Source organism: Euprymna scolopes, chromosome 5 (genome assembly GCF_053919585.1).
Source record: "Euprymna scolopes isolate OS-2025 chromosome 5, ASM5391958v1, whole genome shotgun sequence".
In the NCBI taxonomy this organism is placed as follows: Eukaryota; Metazoa; Mollusca; class Cephalopoda; order Sepiida; family Sepiolidae; genus Euprymna; species Euprymna scolopes.
Window position 1 is genome coordinate 95,155,751 of NC_136486.1, and position 17,252 is coordinate 95,173,002.

Consider the following 17,252-nt stretch of genomic DNA (forward strand, 5'->3'; position numbering starts at 1 on the left):
TTATCTTTCTAGCTTTAAAAAAAAGTTTTAAAATTTTATCAGCCGGCATAATTGATTTATAAATATTGAAAAATTTCAGAAAAATTAATTTTTGCTAGATTTTCAAAACATTGTTTTCGTGTTGTGTGTACGTGTGTGCGGCTAACACCAGAATGGCGGACGTGATGTCGGAGATTGGATTGTTAGATTGTGTAAGTTTCGTATTTTTGTAATTTGTAAATAACAAGTTAGGAAAATATTAAACCCTTCCAAGATGGACAATAAATAAAGCCATAATATTTTATGGTAAATTTAAGAGCGTACGAACCATAGTTTTTTAGGAGATATGATTATTGGAGTAACCAATCAGAAATCGTCTGTTGCACACACATCTCTGTTTATATATATATATATATATATATATATATATATATATACATATATATAGAAGCATATATATATATATAGTGGCATATATATATATATATATATATAGTAGCATATATATCTATATATATAAAAATGTAACTGTTGTATCGTTCGGAATTAATTGTCTAAAAAACCACTGGGCGGATGGCTTCCACTTTTTGGTATAATATGTGTGTTTTTATATATTTCTTTTTAATTATAACATTATACTTAATTTTTCTATGATAAATAGGTGGATTTCTTTGTACCGAGAGGCCATTTTTTTATTTAGGGACAATTATTTATTACCGCTTCCTGTCACGTGACCAGTGTTACAATTTAGCGGTTTTCCTGCTAGATCTTGAGATTTCGTTTACAATCTAGCGGGAAATTCTAGAAAATCTTGAGGTATTTGGCACCCAAACACCCGCATTAGATTATTTAAAAATAAAGAAAAGCGCTTGAAAATACTTTAAAACATAAAATAAACTCATTCATGTCAGTAAAAAAAGTAGCATTTATTGCCTTTGGTAACAATTATTTATTAATTATTTGTTTTGTTTTTTCACCTTTTTTTCGACTAACCATTCTTAAATCTCACTATAAAATCTATTTTTCCAAGTACATTTTAGGTGGGGGTAGAGGCATTCCAACCTCCGAAGTTTAGTTTAAAATACGATCTAAAAGTGTAAAAAGCAAGAAACAACAGCAAAAAAAAAAAACGGGTTTGTATTACTGTACACATAGATTCGAAAAAGTTGTCAAAAAACAAATATATAACAAATAAATGTTATCAAAGGCAAGATAAGTTACTTTTCTGCCAAACTGGATATATTTTTCGTGTTTTTATTCGATGTAACATATTTATTCAGCTCGAAAAACATACAGTGTTTACCGATGTATTCGAAAATTCAAGATGGCGTCTCACACTCTCTTTAACACCGTAAGTTTTGAAAAAGGTGTTATAAATAAAAACCTATACAAAATACTATTAAAAATCAGCCGAATATATGTCAACCTATGACACAGTAACATGTATTGAGCGAGTTTTTAACAGTATTTTATCCGGTTTTTTATTTATAAAATCTTTTTCCCAAACTTACCGCGTTGAAGAGAGAACCAGACTCCATCTTGAATGTTCCAATACATCGGTAAACACTGTATGGTTTTCGAGCTGAATAAACATGTTACATTGAATAAAAACACGAAAAATATATCCAGTTTGGTAGAAAAGTAACTTATCTTGCCTTTGATAACATTTATTTGTTGTATATTTGTTTTTTGACAACTTTTTCGAATCTATGTGTACAGTAATACAAACCCATAGTGAGAAAACACGGAACATTATGGAGTTTTTTGGGGGGGGAATAAGCGATTTTTGAAAATTTCAGACGAGAAGTTAAAAGTCTAGCGATTTTCTGAACATTTCTTTCTCCTGATCTGTCGAGGGGGTGTTTTAAAATCTCAGTTGACAACATTGCATCACTAAAATACCACTACAGGCTTAATGTAAACAGAATGTGTTTACAATATCGGTAAATTTTCAATGGGTTTAATTACATGATTATTGATAATGTAACCATGTGGTTGAACTTTAATTTAAATTAACCACACGTGGTCGCAAAATGAATGCCGACACTCAAATTGTATACACATTTTGACTCCTCCCTTTACTTAAAAATTCACCAAAAATCAGGAAATTGCAGTATTTTTTAAATAATGATCGCAGAATATAATGAACTAATTATTTTTACTTAACTCTTAGTGAAAATGTTTATTTTGTTTAAACAAAAATTCCTTTACTAAAGTTATGGTTTTCAGTAGTAAATAAAAAACGCAAGAATTTATTTTTGCTTTTTTTAAAGCATCGTAATTTGTAACAATAAAAAATAATTTTTACAGTAACATTACGAAAAAAGCCCCTAAAGTCCGTATTAATGAATTCAATAGAACTCGAATAAAAATGAATTTCTAACATACTATTCAAAAAATTAAAGATTCAATTAGATTCCTATTTCAGTCACCTAAATTATTTAGGGTGAAATGAGTTTAGGAATTTATAGCCAAACCTAAATATTTTTTTGGTAAATATTCAGATAGGCTACTACAGAACACCGACCACTCTAATTTGTTTGGGGGGATGTGATGTATTGGAACATTCAAGATGGCGTCTGATTCTCTCTTTAACACGGTAAGTGTGGGAAGAGATGTTATAAATAAAAAAAAACGGATAAAATACTGTTAAAAACTCGCTCAATAAATGTTACCGTGACATAGGTTGACATAAATTCGGCGGGTTTTTAATAGAGTTTTGAATAGTTTTTTATTTATAACACCTTTTTCCATACTTACGGTGTTTAAGAGGGTTAGAGACGCCATCTTGAATTTTCGAATACATCGGTAAACACTGTATGGTTTTCGAGCTGAATAAATATGTTACATCGAATAAAAACACGAAAAATATATCCAGTTTGGCAGAAAAGTAACTTATCTTGCCTTTGATAACATTTATTTGTTATATATTTGTTTTTTGACAACTTTTTCGAATCTATGTGTACAGTAATACAAACACCCATTTTGTGTTTTATATACATAAAGTACAATTGTTGAATGTTACTGTTTTGATTATATTCGTTTGGGGGGCACAATTAAAAAATTAAGAAAGATTAAATCAAGCGAAATTTAAGTTTCCGTTCCATTTTTACAACAACCGTAAAACAGTGCATACTCAGCAAGTTTTATCGTAATTTATAAGCATATTGAAACACTAAATCAACATTTTATTTATTTTTTTCGCATAATTAAGGATAGAAGTATTTTTCTGTTCATTTTCTTAACATCTGTTAAAAAAAAATAATTTGTACATTCCCTTGAAAAAAAGAATCAAACTTTTCTCTACTTTCACATGTGTTCCATTTTAACAAACTGAGCCACAGCAACGCGTCCCCGGGTACAGCTAGTATATATATATATATATATATATATATATATATATATATATATATATATATATATATATATATATATATACATGATGGCAGTAAACTCGTACTCGAGTATTTCCATTACTTAATACATCTCTGGCTCAAATGAAGCAAACATGAGCGCCACAAGCAACACGTGCACGACGGTAAATTTTATGAACCTTCTACAGTCCTGCACATCTAATGGCCGGTCCAGGTTGTGATCCCCTGAACACCTGCCGGGCCAAACCTTGGAAATTCTAGAGCCTTTATTTCCATTGAGGGTCATATCCGAATCAGTCCTCACTGTGTGTCGGTTTGCCGTTTTAGGCTACAGCCAGCCTTTTTGTTATCGAGATACACACTGATGGTAAAATGTGTATTGCGTTACATATCAAGTAATGTCTGTGCTTGAAGTTTTTCATGGGGAGGAAAGACTTTGCACCGAGACAATCCCACTCTCTGAACAACTGCTACATTGAACTAAAAAGTAATTTAACGAACACCAGTATATGGACTTGCTTATGCTTTATAATAATTATTTTCTGTTTTCTTACCTGCTTTCACAGTCATTCACTTCACGAGCAAATAAATATCCTGTTCTTAGCCTATTGGCCAAGATCTAAGTGCGGTATTTGTACGGGCCGATACTACAAGCAAAGACCATGTGTAGAAGCAATCCCACATAGAAGTTATTGGTCAATGTAGGGACAACCCTTCATGCCAATTTTCACTATCCGGCTTCCCTAATCCCCGGGGAGGTGCCCCCCCATTTCCCCTTAACCCCTCACATAAAAAATCGGCCTTTACCCTTATTTGCACGGTGGGGGAGCAAATGAATACCCTTTTCTTGGCCTTCGAGCCGATATCAAAGTGTAGTATCTGTCCGGCAGATACTGCGAGCTAAGACCTATGTGGGGGCAACCCCATATATAAGACCTTGGTCAATGTATGGGGCAACCCTTCATACCAATTGTCACTATCCAGCTCCTCTACTCCCCGGGGAGTTGGCCCACATTTCCCCTTCACTCCTCACATTAAAAATCGGCCTTGTGCCTAAGTTGATCGGTGGAGAAGCAAATAAATACGAACCCCACATATCAGACCTTGGTCAATGTAGGGGCAACCCTTCATACCAATTGTCACTTTCCAACTCCTATTTTCAACCCATCGGGAGCTGGTCCACTTCCCCCCTCCATCTCTCTCCATATTAAAAAAGGGCCTTGTGCCTAATTTGCTCAGTTGGGAGGCAAATGAATACAATTTGTTCCGGCAGATCCTGCAAGCAAGGACTATATGTGGGGGCAACTTCACATATAATACCTTGGTCAATGTAGGGGCAACCTTTCATACCAATTGTCACTATCCAGCTCCCCTACTCCCGGAGAGTTGATCCCCATTTCCCCTTCATTCCTTACATTAAAAATCGGCATTGTGTCTAATTTTCTCGGTGGCTGAGCAAATAAATACCCTTTTCTTGGCCTTTTGGCCAAGATCAAAGTGTAGTATCTGTTCTTATTACATGCTGTGCTTATGTTTTTCACTTTGTGATATACAGTAAGTATCACTTTTCTGTATAAATTTTATGTAAAATGATCAACCACTTTACGACCAGTCAGTATCAAAGCCATTCAAGTAATCCTCCAGTCATTCTATTTCATCCTTCTTAGTATCGTAACTTATTTCTTATCTTTTTTATTCCTTCATTGTATTTTATTTGTGTAATTTACAAGACCTGCAACATATCGATTTATGACGCATGATTATTGTCCGATTAAAATAGTATAAAACAATATGTATATAAAAAAATTATTTGTATCAAATGCTTATCTTCCTACTTAGGGGTGAACACGCATATCGATATAGTGTAAATCCTGGAAAGATTTTATGATAAAAATTCTGTGAAAAGTGGTGATAGAGCTATGATCATATCGAATACGCTTAAGTTTGAAATCGCATTTCTGACTCTCAGTTACGCTCCGTAGAAATTACATAAATAACAATGTGATCTGCTTGAACTGGAACTAAAATGTTCGTTTTTGAATGAGGCTTTTTAAAAATAGTGTTTACTTCGGTCTGTTACAATTGAGTTTGAGATTTTCGTCTATTACGTGGGTGTGAGCAACAACATAGCGTTCATGTTGACCTATTACACTTGCATTTGGAATGCATTGTTTTTAGTTTAGTTAGACTTGGTGAACATAGCGTAATATTGGTTTGCCACGCATAAGATTACAATGGCATCTCGAGCATCATTTACGCTTGGTGAAGAAAAGTTTTTATCTGCATGTTATGCTTTATTCGTAATGGAACTTTCGACTATAAATTACGCCTGGTCAATATAGTGTATACATCGACAATTTATGTTGAATCTGAAATATTTTTTTACGGTGGAGTAATCGATTATCTATGACTAAAGCTCCCCACTCGGTCCTGCCTATTCTCGTATTCCTTTTTGGGTAAGTTTGCTGCATTTGAATACTATATAGGTTATCGTTTCGTCTTCTTGTCCGCAGAATCTGTATTTGCTATTTTCTTGTGTTTTGTAGATCTATGCTTTGATGTAGTTGGTTATTATCGAGGTATCTTCTGCTGCAGTTGTGAGGAATTCAATTTCTCGGTTTAAGTGTCTACTTCGCATCCATGCCGAAGTGTTTTTGTTATTCTCATTTTTTGCCATCATTATAAATATTTCGTGTTGTTGTTTTTCTTCCTATTTTTCTCGTCATATCCATTATCTCTCTTTTTGTGTTTTGTTGATACTTTCAGTGTCTCTCGCTACATTAATTATTCTTTCAGTTTCCTGCATTATGTATTTTTCTAGTTCTTTTATTGTGTCATTCACACAGTCTTCAATACAAACTAGTCTTTTTATCGCCGTCTATCCTTTTCACGCAGAGTCGGTCAGCATCATTATTTTCTGTGTAGTTCATTGTGCATGTAAATGAGTTTCCTGGTAGAACTGTCTCATTCCTTCTTTATCCCACCCTATGAACGGTCCAGAATATATTACTTATGACACTACTCATGTATTTATACATTTTCTTAGGTTTCTAATATATAATTTCGTTTCCAGGAGTATTTTTTGTTCTAAGGTATTCCTTTCCGATTCTCTGTTTTATAACTATTGCTTTGATGGTGTTTGCTTCCAGAACTCCCAAGTGTTTATAGACGTCTTGATCCCCTAGTATCCTTGTCTCCGTTTGGTTGGGTAGTTCAATGTCTTCTTCCATCTCCAATTTTTTAAATCCACTTCTAAAATTCTTTTTCACACTCTTCAGAGCTTCATCGCATTCACATAAGCTTTGTGGTTTTTTCCAACAATATTAATTTGCGAGGATATATTGCAGGACGCAAGCCAATGATTTCTGTAAAGAATAGAAAGCGCCATATGGACTTCGTCAGATACAATGAAGATTATGACTCTTCATATTGGTCAAAAGTGCTTTTTAGCGAGGAAAGCAAGTTCAATAGGCTAGGCAATGATGCTAGGCAGTAATTCCGTCGGAGGAAAGACGAAGAATTTAATCCTAGGTGCTCTGTTTTAACGCTACAAGTTGGCGGGGGTTCAGTTTTTTTGTTGGGTCTTATTAGTACCTATGGTCCAAGGCCTATCGTGCGCTTGCAAGGTCGAATTAATTCGACAAAGTGCATTAATATGTTTGCTGATCATTTTCTACCCTACTTTGGTTGGAATTTGGGTGATAATCCCATCTTCCTGCAGAGTAATCCTCCCATTCACACAGCTGGCAATGTCAAGAGGTTCCTGGAAGGGCATGATATTCCGTGTCTTCTTTAACCTTCACAATCCCAGTCCTCAATCCTATCGAAAATGTATGGCATTACATCAAGCAAGATCTACGCAATGCAAAAATTTCAAATTTGGAAGAACGGAATATTGCTGCTGTCTCATTCAAGAAATTCCTAAATGATTTCAGGCAGTCAAATTCTAGAAGGGATATGCTAATAAATATTAACTAGTTTATTGTAATATTTGGGTTGCATTAATGTCCGAAATTTACATTGAAATAACAATTTTCCATTGTGTGAACTTCCTTTTTGTTTCCTCAATTCGAAGTTATTTTTTTTTTAAATTGACGTAGACACAAGAATATTTCAATGAAAAGTCAAATATAACCAGGTAAAATTAAAGTATAAAAGGCTAATCTAATGTGGTATGATTTGTTTAAACAGGTACATAAAATTAAGACTTTCTTTTTGTCGCCTGTATTTATGTGTATATATACAAAGATATATATACTGATATAAATAAAAATGTATATATATATATATATATATATTTACATGTATACGAAGCAAATATATATGCATATATATATATATATGATTATATATAAACACATAAACAAATACATACATATATATATGCATATATAATATATATATATATATATTATATATGCATATATAATATATATATATATATGTATGTATATATGTTTATATAATATGTTGGCGCAAAAATAAGTTCATTTTTCTGACGTTCAACTTTATACGACTAATTTCGCACCAACCAAATACATACACACATATATATAATTATGTATATATATACGCATACCTATATATATATATATATAGATATTTGTATAGATGTCTCTCTTTCTCTGTATATATATATATATATATATATATATATAGTAATTTATAAATTACTAACTAGCTCTACCTACGTATTGAGCACTTTTGAAGTAAATACTTAAAGTTTACGCATGAATCTATACTTTCGTATATTAATTTTATGTGAGTAAATGAAGTAGTTATATATATATATATATATATATATATATATATATATATATATATATATATACTGTCTATCTGTATTCTACTATTATATAAAAAGAACTTTGACAGTGTATGTGGGTGTGCGATTTTCCCTTGAGCTGGGCAGATTTTTATCAATTTGCACTCAAATGTTTTGGATTTATCGGTCAGTGTTTATATGGATTTGGCAGCGGAATGTGTTCAATAAATACCAATTTAAAAAAATCCAATGGCAGAAGGAATTGGTTATTTTGACCGAATTAAATTTTTTATACTACCTAATATCACAATTGCATTTGAGAAGTTTTATCACTACAAAAATGACATGATAGAAGCGCGTTCTGAATAAGTATTTTAAAGTGCTATTGAATTATGAATATGTTTCATTTTTAATAAAAGTTAGAACCAATTAAACCGCAGAAGAAGAAAAGTCAGTCATATAAAATAAACAGTTGCTTTTTATATGTCGCGTTCGAAGTGAATATCTCTGTTTAGAACACAACTGAATAATTATACTTTTTTTTTTGTTTTTTTTTGCATTTTAAACTTCGGATTCAAACCGTTATATATAAAAAATAATTCTATCGAACTAATATTATTTCCCCTACAGGTCAATGTAGACAACATGTAAAGCTGTCCTCTGGTGTACTGCGATGGTCCTCAAGTAGAGAAGTAATTCAATTGATTTGATTGAAAAATAAGCGGTTTCACCGATTCCGATTGCAATAAGAATATGTGAGATTGAAACATTCGTTGGCCATTACTAAATATATATATATATATATATATATATATATATATATATATATATATATATATATGTATACATATATATATATATATAAGAGAAAATGTGTGTATGTTTGTATGTTTGTATTTGTGTCCGCTAAAAACTTTCGACAAACACAACGAAAATTGACAAACTCGATATCATATTGAACCTCTATCCTTCGCTCGAAAAATATCGCAAAATCGGCCAAAAACTTTCGTTTTTTTACTCCGATATCCACAATTTTCGACAGGGGGGGGGTCAACAAAGACATTCCTCTCGTGACGACGACCGATTCTACGCATGCGTCAGATGACGTCATAACCTGTTTTACTTTAAATAGTTGGAAAATTGACTAAATTTCATGTACTTCGCGGAAGCTCAGTTGGTAAGTCCGTTGGTTCGTTATCTAAATGTTTTGGGTTTGAATAGTGGTGTGAGATGCCTTTTTTTTCGATTTTTTTAAATTTAAATATTGAACCAGTGTTATTTAAGCCATTTTCACGTAACGTTCGTTTTTCTGTTTTTTTTTTACTTCGCTTATCCACCCCAACCACACACCCCAAAACAACCGGGTACCCACCGATTATTTAAATTTTAATATCGAAACAGGCTTATTTAAGCCATTTTTCACATGTTCGTTTTTCTGTATTCTTTTTTTGTTTTTTTCGATTTTTTACATTTAACATCGTTCGTTTTATTTACGTTAGTTTTTGTGTTTTTATTTCGATCTTTTGATTACCCCCCCCCACCGGTTAAGTTTTAACGTTCGTTTTTATGCTTTCTTTTTTTACTTCACTTATAACAAACAAACCTGGTCATTGACCTCATTTGCTGAATAGCTATTGCTGACGTCGTCGTCGTCGTCGTCGTCGTCGTCATAACGCTCTATGACTTCCGTGCGCGCACCTGTCAATTTGGTTCTTAATTAAATAAATTCAAACATCTTTCAGTAACTCATTCTGGATGGCCGATTTTATTTTCAAACTTCGCCTCAGGGCTTCGGGTTCGATCGTTCCAACTTTTACCCCTCCGGTTTCTTTTTTATTTAACAGCACACACACCTTTAAACACCCGGGCAACACCGGGTACCCCCGCTAGTCTCTTATAAATTGCTATTCGCATTTTCATTGTCATATTACGTGTGATCTTAATATCTGCGAAAATAAAGTATGCTGTGATTAAATTAAAGACAAAATATAACTCTCCATCTTCTCCATCGTCGACTTCCTGTACGAAACATCCTTTCCTTCAAGAACATAAACTAATTTTCTAGGGACTAATTTGTCGTATTATTCCTTATCTATTGTACGCGATAAATGTCTTTTTTGTTGTTTTACGAACATCTTCACATATGATATAATTATATGCGAATGCAAACTCATGTTAGTAGTGACGTTATCACTCAGCACACATTTTCTAAAAAGTAAGATCGTTTACTGGCTGAATATGAAAGCAATAACACCAATTTTTATAAGTTTACCGATTATACCAAACGTAAAACTTTAACTAAAATACTTTTACTTAGGTTACAGTGTTGCATATGGTCTGTTCCTTATTGGTATAATAGTATCGTGTAGTTTGCAATAACACTGAACATAAATAAAACGCAAATATGTTACAAATATTTACAACATAACCACGATATATACTTAAATTTCATTAATAGAAAAACTTCAATGAGTATGTTTATATTTAAACAGATTTTGCCAAATACTATTGTGAAATTTGCATTTGCGCCTGATAATCATTAAAGGAAACTACAATTAAGAACGACAGACATGCACGTTAAAAAAGGTACACCTCTGGATTTTATATGGGTATCAGTAGAGCATTTTATACTATTTCATTAACGGGGACGTTCTACTCTCAATTGCAATGTGTATAAGTTTTCGAGCAATCATTTCACATTTTCCATCGCATAATTTCTTTAATGTCACTGGTTTTCTTCGACACTGACTCTTTTATTTAGTTATTTCATGACGCTAAACATTATATATTCTGCATTTATACACGTGTTTTCAGTGCTAGATTCGTGTAAGTATACTGGAATAGTGTTCGCCATGGATAGAGTAAAACTATCATCACTTTACAAATCCGATGTCCATAAGGAAATGTTTGTTCTTATTATTTGGATTTTTACGCGTATTTTGTATTTACTTTCAATTGTCTACATATGTACACTTTTCTTGACATGTGTCAGTTATTTTATTACTTTTATGTTGAAATGGTATGAAGTTACGAACATGGGATGGCTATCTTATGAAAACACAACTCTCCCGGGGCATGCTTTATGTGATCCACAAAACCAATCTGGAGGGTATTTAAATTCTAAGATATTCAAGTAAAATGGATTTGCTACATTGTAATTTAATTACATTTTGAAGAGATCAAAAATAGATGTAAAGCAAGGCTAATAAGTATAGAAACCATCAAAATACTTATATAATTTAATTTTGAAATATTTTTAATTAATTTAACAAAAAATATATAAACATAATAATTTCTTCTAAGCATTCCTATAAAATGTCATAATCTGCAAGTAATAAAAATAAAGATATTACAGGGTGACCCCCCAAAAAAACAAAAGCTAAATGGAGGCCATCTAGAACATATGCTGAAGAATGGAGAAAAAAAGGCAAATTCCCTAGTATTTTGATGTGATGTTTTGAATGTAATGAACTAGTCATGCCCAAAGTTTCATTTCATTCAGACAAAACACTAAGAAACGCGGCCTAATAAGAGTCGGGGCCCGTTGGGGGGGGGTCACCCTGTATATAATTATAACATATACCCAATATAGTATGCAGGTTTACAGTTAAATTTTATTATATGGTTTGAGATGATAAAATTACAAACATAGATTAGAAGACCGGAGTTCAATCCTTGGTCCAGTTGTATCAGTCACTAAAAAGTTGTCTGATGCAGTCGTGTTAAAAGCCAAACCGTATGAGATCAAAATAAGGGGTAAAAAGAATCATATTAAGGAGATTGTTCATATTACTGAAATAGAAAATGGAAATGGAGCATCTCTGTTGCGCTTAAACATGGCGGATAACTTTAATTTTATAATTGTTTTATAATTTTTAACTATACTTTATAAATATTTCTTCTACAAATATATAAGGTTTTAACCCTTAAGACATTTTCAAATAGTTCAATCACTATATGTTTAGCGATAGCTGGAAATTACAGCGTTTTTATAAGTGCCAATTTTCAGTTTATATTTGTTTGCCATATTTTTTTTTAACAAATTCACTTGTTTAAGGGGGGTTGCTTAACCATAACTTGTTCAAATTGGGCTTAAAAATTACAATGGCGTGGTCAGCTAGAAAAGCAGACGCGCGGTATAGAGTACATAATACATGCAGTTCTAGGAAATGAACATGTTAATGGAAGTTTCGTATATTTCAGGTACTGATATAGAGTAGGGGAAATTCTTAACAATTGTTGTACTTGGGTGTGTCTTTGTTGAGAACGATTTGTGAGGGGAATCATAGAATAAGGCTCAATTTAGAACCTGCCAAAGAAAATGTCGATAAATCAGCAACGTCGCTTTAATTTTATTTTAAACAGGAAAGAGTAAAACGGAAGTGTAATGTCTCCTTAATTTTTTTAAAAATTCACAGATAATTATTTGAAATCCATTAATAAGTTCTCGGAGGCAAAATGCTTGCACAACATTCTCATGTATAAATTCAAATATATTACATTGGCATTGAATTTTAGAAAAACTTATTCATATTTTAAAATTTAAACTTATGTCTTAATTTTGAGACATAATATGAAAGTAATGCAGGCTAAACAAGACACGGAATATCATACCCTTCCAGGAACATCTTGACATTGTCAGCTGTGTGAATGAGAGTATTACCCTGCAGGAAGATGGGATTATTATCGAAATTCCGACCAGAGTAGGGTAGAAAATAATCAGTCAACATATTAATGTACTTGGTCGAATTAATTCGACCTTGCAAGCGAACGATAGGCCTGGACCATAGGTACTAATAAGACCAAACAAAAAAGCGTTGAAACTGAGCACCTAGGATAAAATTCTTCATCTTTCCTCCGACGGATGTACTGTCTACCATCGCTGCCTACTCTATTGAACTTGCTTTCCTCGCTAAAAAGCACTTTTGACCAATATAAAGAGGCAGGATCTTCATTGTATCTGACGAAGTCAAGACGGCGCTTTCTATTTTTTACAGAAATTATTAGCTTGCGTCTTGCAATATATCCTCGCAAATTAAATTGATAATGTGATTGATGTAAGGAGTCCAGATTTAATATTGCTGGAAAAAACACAATGTAATACTCATTGATATAGCGGTGGCAGCTAATGTGAAGGTGGAACAAAAAGCAAAGGAGAACGTCGAAAAATACCAAGACTAAAAAAGACAGATTCAAAGATTGTGGAAGTTTGAATAGGTAGAAGGAGTACCTAATGTGACGGAGCTCCAGAGAGTCTGACAAAGAATGTGAGAAGTGGATTTAAAAAATTGGAGATGACAGAAGGTGTTGAACTACCCAACCAAACGGAGACAAACTTATAATAATTATAAAAGAGAGAATTGGAAAGGAATACCTTCGAATAAAAAATACTCCTGGAAACGAAATTATATATCAGAAACCTAAGAAAATGTATAATACATGAGAAGTGTTATTAGTAATATATTCTGGACCGTTCATAGGGTGGGCTAAAGAAAAAATGAAACAGCTCTACAAGAAGACCAGGAAACTCATTAACATGCACAATGAACTACACAGGAAATAATGATGCTGACCGACTCTGCGTGAAAAGGATGGACGACGATTACAAGACTAGCTTGTATAGAAGACTGTGTGAATGACACAATAAAAGAACTAGAAAAATACATAATCCAGGAAACTGAAAGGATAGTTAATGTAGTGAGTGACACTGAAAGTATCAAGAAAACCGAAAAAGAGAGAAAATGGATATGACGAGAAAAATAGGAAGAAAAACAACAATACGAAATATTTATAATGATGGCAAAAAATGAGAATGACTAAAATACTTGGGCATGGATTCGAAATATACAGTTAAACCGAGAAACTGAATTCCTCACAACTGCAACACAAGATAACTTGATAATAACCAACTACATCAAAGCATAGATCTACAAAACACAAGAAAACAGCAAATGCAGACTCTGTGGACAAGAAGACGAAACGATAAACTGTATAGTATTCAAATGCAACAAACTCGCCCAAAAAGAAATACAAGCATAAGCAGGACCGAGTGGGGAGCATTAGTCATAGATAATCGATTACTCCCCCGTAAAAAAAATATTTCAGATTCAACATAAATTGTCGATGTATACACTATATTGACCAGGCGTAATTTATAGTCGAAAGTGCTATTTCAAATTAAGCATAACAGGCAGAGAAAAACTTTTCTTCACCAAGCGTAAATGATGCTCGAAAATGCCATTGTAATCTCATGCGTGGCAAACCAATATTACGCTATGTTCACCAAGTCTAACTAAACTAAAAACAATGCATTCCAAATGCAAGTGTAATAGGTCAACATGAACGCTATGTTGTTGCTCACACCCACGTAATAGACGGAAATCTCAAACTCAATTGTAACAGACCGAAGTAAACACTATTTTTAAAAAGCCTCATTCAAAATCGAACATTTTAATTCCAGTTCCAGCAGATCACATTGTTATTTATGTAATGTCTACGGAGCGTAACTGAGAGTCAGAAATGCGATTTCAAACTTAAGCGTATTCGATATGATCATAGCTCTATCACCACTTTTCATAGAATTTTTACCATAAAATCTTCCCAGCATTTACACTATATCGATATGGGTGTTCACCCCTAAGTAAGAAGACAAGCATTTGATAAAAATTATTTTTTATATACATATTGTTTTATGCTGTTCACTATTTTATTCGGACATTATCATGCGTCATAAATAGATATGTTGCAGGTCTTGTAAATTGCACAAATAAAATACAATGAAGGAATAAAAAAAGATAAGAAAGAAGTTACGATACTAAAAAGGATAAATAGAATGATTTATTGAGAAACAATGCCGATAGCCATTAGTCGCATGCTTTTGTGTAGTGAATGAATGCGTGAATGTAGGATTGACATGAAATTCTTAAAGATAAAACTAAAATGACCGAAAAATAGGCTGAAATGACTTAAATAATTAAAAAATAAATGACTTAGCATGACTTTAATGAACTTAAGGATGAATTGAATGAGCTTAAGAATGACTTGAATGCTTAAAAAATAAGTGGAATCCTTCAAAAACAACTTTAATGATTTAGAGAATGACTTGAATGACTTGGAGATTAACTGATTGTAAAGTGGGTGATCATTTTGCATTATATACAGAAAAGTGTCCCCTATTAATATCACAAAGTTAAGACATAAGTACAGCATGTAGTGAGAACAGATACTACACTTTGATCTTGGGCAAAACGCCAAGAAAAGGGTATTTATTTGCCCCCCACCGAGCAAATAAGGTACAAGTTCAATTTTTAAAGTGAGGATTGAAGGGAAATGGGGATCAACTCCCCGTGGAGTAGGGGATCTGGATAGTGGCAATTGGTATTAAGAATTGCCCCTATATTGACCAATGTCTTCTATGTGGTGTCCCCACGTATAGTCTTTGCTTGCAGTATCTACCGGAAAGATACTACACTTTGATCTTGGCCAAAAACCAAGAAACGCTGTATTTATTTGCTCCCCCACCGAGCAAAGTAGACACAAGTGTGATTTTTTAATGTGAGAGTTAAGGGGAAATGGGGACCAACTCCCCGGGGAGTAGGGGAGCTGGATAATGACAATTGGTTTGAGGAGTTGCCCCTACATTGACCAAGGTCTTATATGTGGGGATGCCCCCACATATGGTCCTTTCTTGTAGTATCTGCCGGAACAGATACTACACTTTGATCTTGGCCAAAAGGCCAAGAAAATGGTATTTATTTGCTCCCTCCCACCGAGCAAATTAGGCACAAGGCCGATTTTTTATGTGAGGAGTGAAGGGAAAATGGGGACCAACTCCCCGGGGACCAGGGGAGCTGGATAGTGACAATTTGTATGAAGGGTTGCCCCTACATTGACCAAGACCAAGAAAAACTTAAAAAGCTAAGAACAACATCTATTAACAACAGACCTTTGATCTTAACCAAAAAGGCCAAGCACATAAGTGTTACGGACAGGCCGACTCACAGACCGACCGACCGACCGACCGACCGACCGCCGGATCGACGGAGTGACTTATAGAGTCGCTTGCACGCGACTAAAAATATTTTCGAATGAGCAATTTAGTATTGTTTGTGTGTGTGTGCGTGTGTGTATGTGTGTGTGTGTTAATGTGTATTCTACATGAATATAGTATTCCTCATGCTCGTTTATGAAAGAAAAAATGGTAATTAGCAATGAGTGAGTTAAAGAAAAAAGCAATTTAACTTTCGCATGATTGCTCGTTTATTTTTCTGTCAATTGTACCTTTTACTCAAGTGCTCATCTGTTTTTAGTGCCACATATGTGTTATATAGTTGGGAAAGTGGATTATATATTAAAACAGTTATATATGTTACATGTGAGGTGGGAAGATATTTTCTTTTGACATCTGTTATAAACGTATAAATTGTATATATGTTCTTAAGTCAGAATATATGACATAACGTATAAAACTGAGTCATGTTGTAACGGAGAGTTATCACACGGGTATATATTACAGTTTATATTACATAAAGTATCATTTTTATAAGAAGAATGATATGTACCTCATACCTTTCTTTCTTCAAGAGTTCTTTTATCTTCACTGATGAGCTCCCTGATGAGAACTTAAACGCCCAACCATAATCAATTGAGGCCTCTGTTCTTTTTTAAGACCACAGAAAAACACTTTAGATTTTTAAAATATAAATTTATTTCGGTTGTCTTAAATAGTCTTCAAACGGTCTTGATTTCGTCTACATACATATTCCTAAAAGGCTGGCTTCCTGGATTCAAGTACGTCTATTCACTCTAGTAACTAACCCCTATTTCTTCCACTCTAAACTTCCCGACCTCTTGATCTCAGTTCCGATAACGTAACCGATTAAAAAACACGTGTCCTTAACGTGACCTATGTACAAGGTTATTTTGTTTATATTTACTTAAGCTAATTTTTGTAAACATCTTCAGCTAAAACCCATTGCTACACTTTGTTCAATAACCCACAAATAACTCCCCATACAAACTATTTTTAGAATATTATTGAATAGATAGATAAATGGATATATAGACAGATAGATCGAAAATAACTAATTAACTTTTAACAATGGTAATTATCTAACATATGTGGCTGTTTAAAG

The 17,252-nt window shown here is 33.3% G+C and overlaps 2 pseudogenes; one reads left to right on the forward strand and one right to left on the reverse strand.

The window, feature by feature from the left end:
- The first annotated feature begins 4,818 nt into the window (after window positions 1-4,818).
- LOC145277177 (U2 spliceosomal RNA) lies at window positions 4,819-4,955 on the forward strand (annotated as a pseudogene).
- A 10,786-nt stretch (window positions 4,956-15,741) lies between these two features.
- Window positions 15,742-15,866, reverse strand: LOC145277290 (U2 spliceosomal RNA; annotated as a pseudogene).
- Window positions 15,867-17,252: the final 1,386 nt, after the last annotated feature.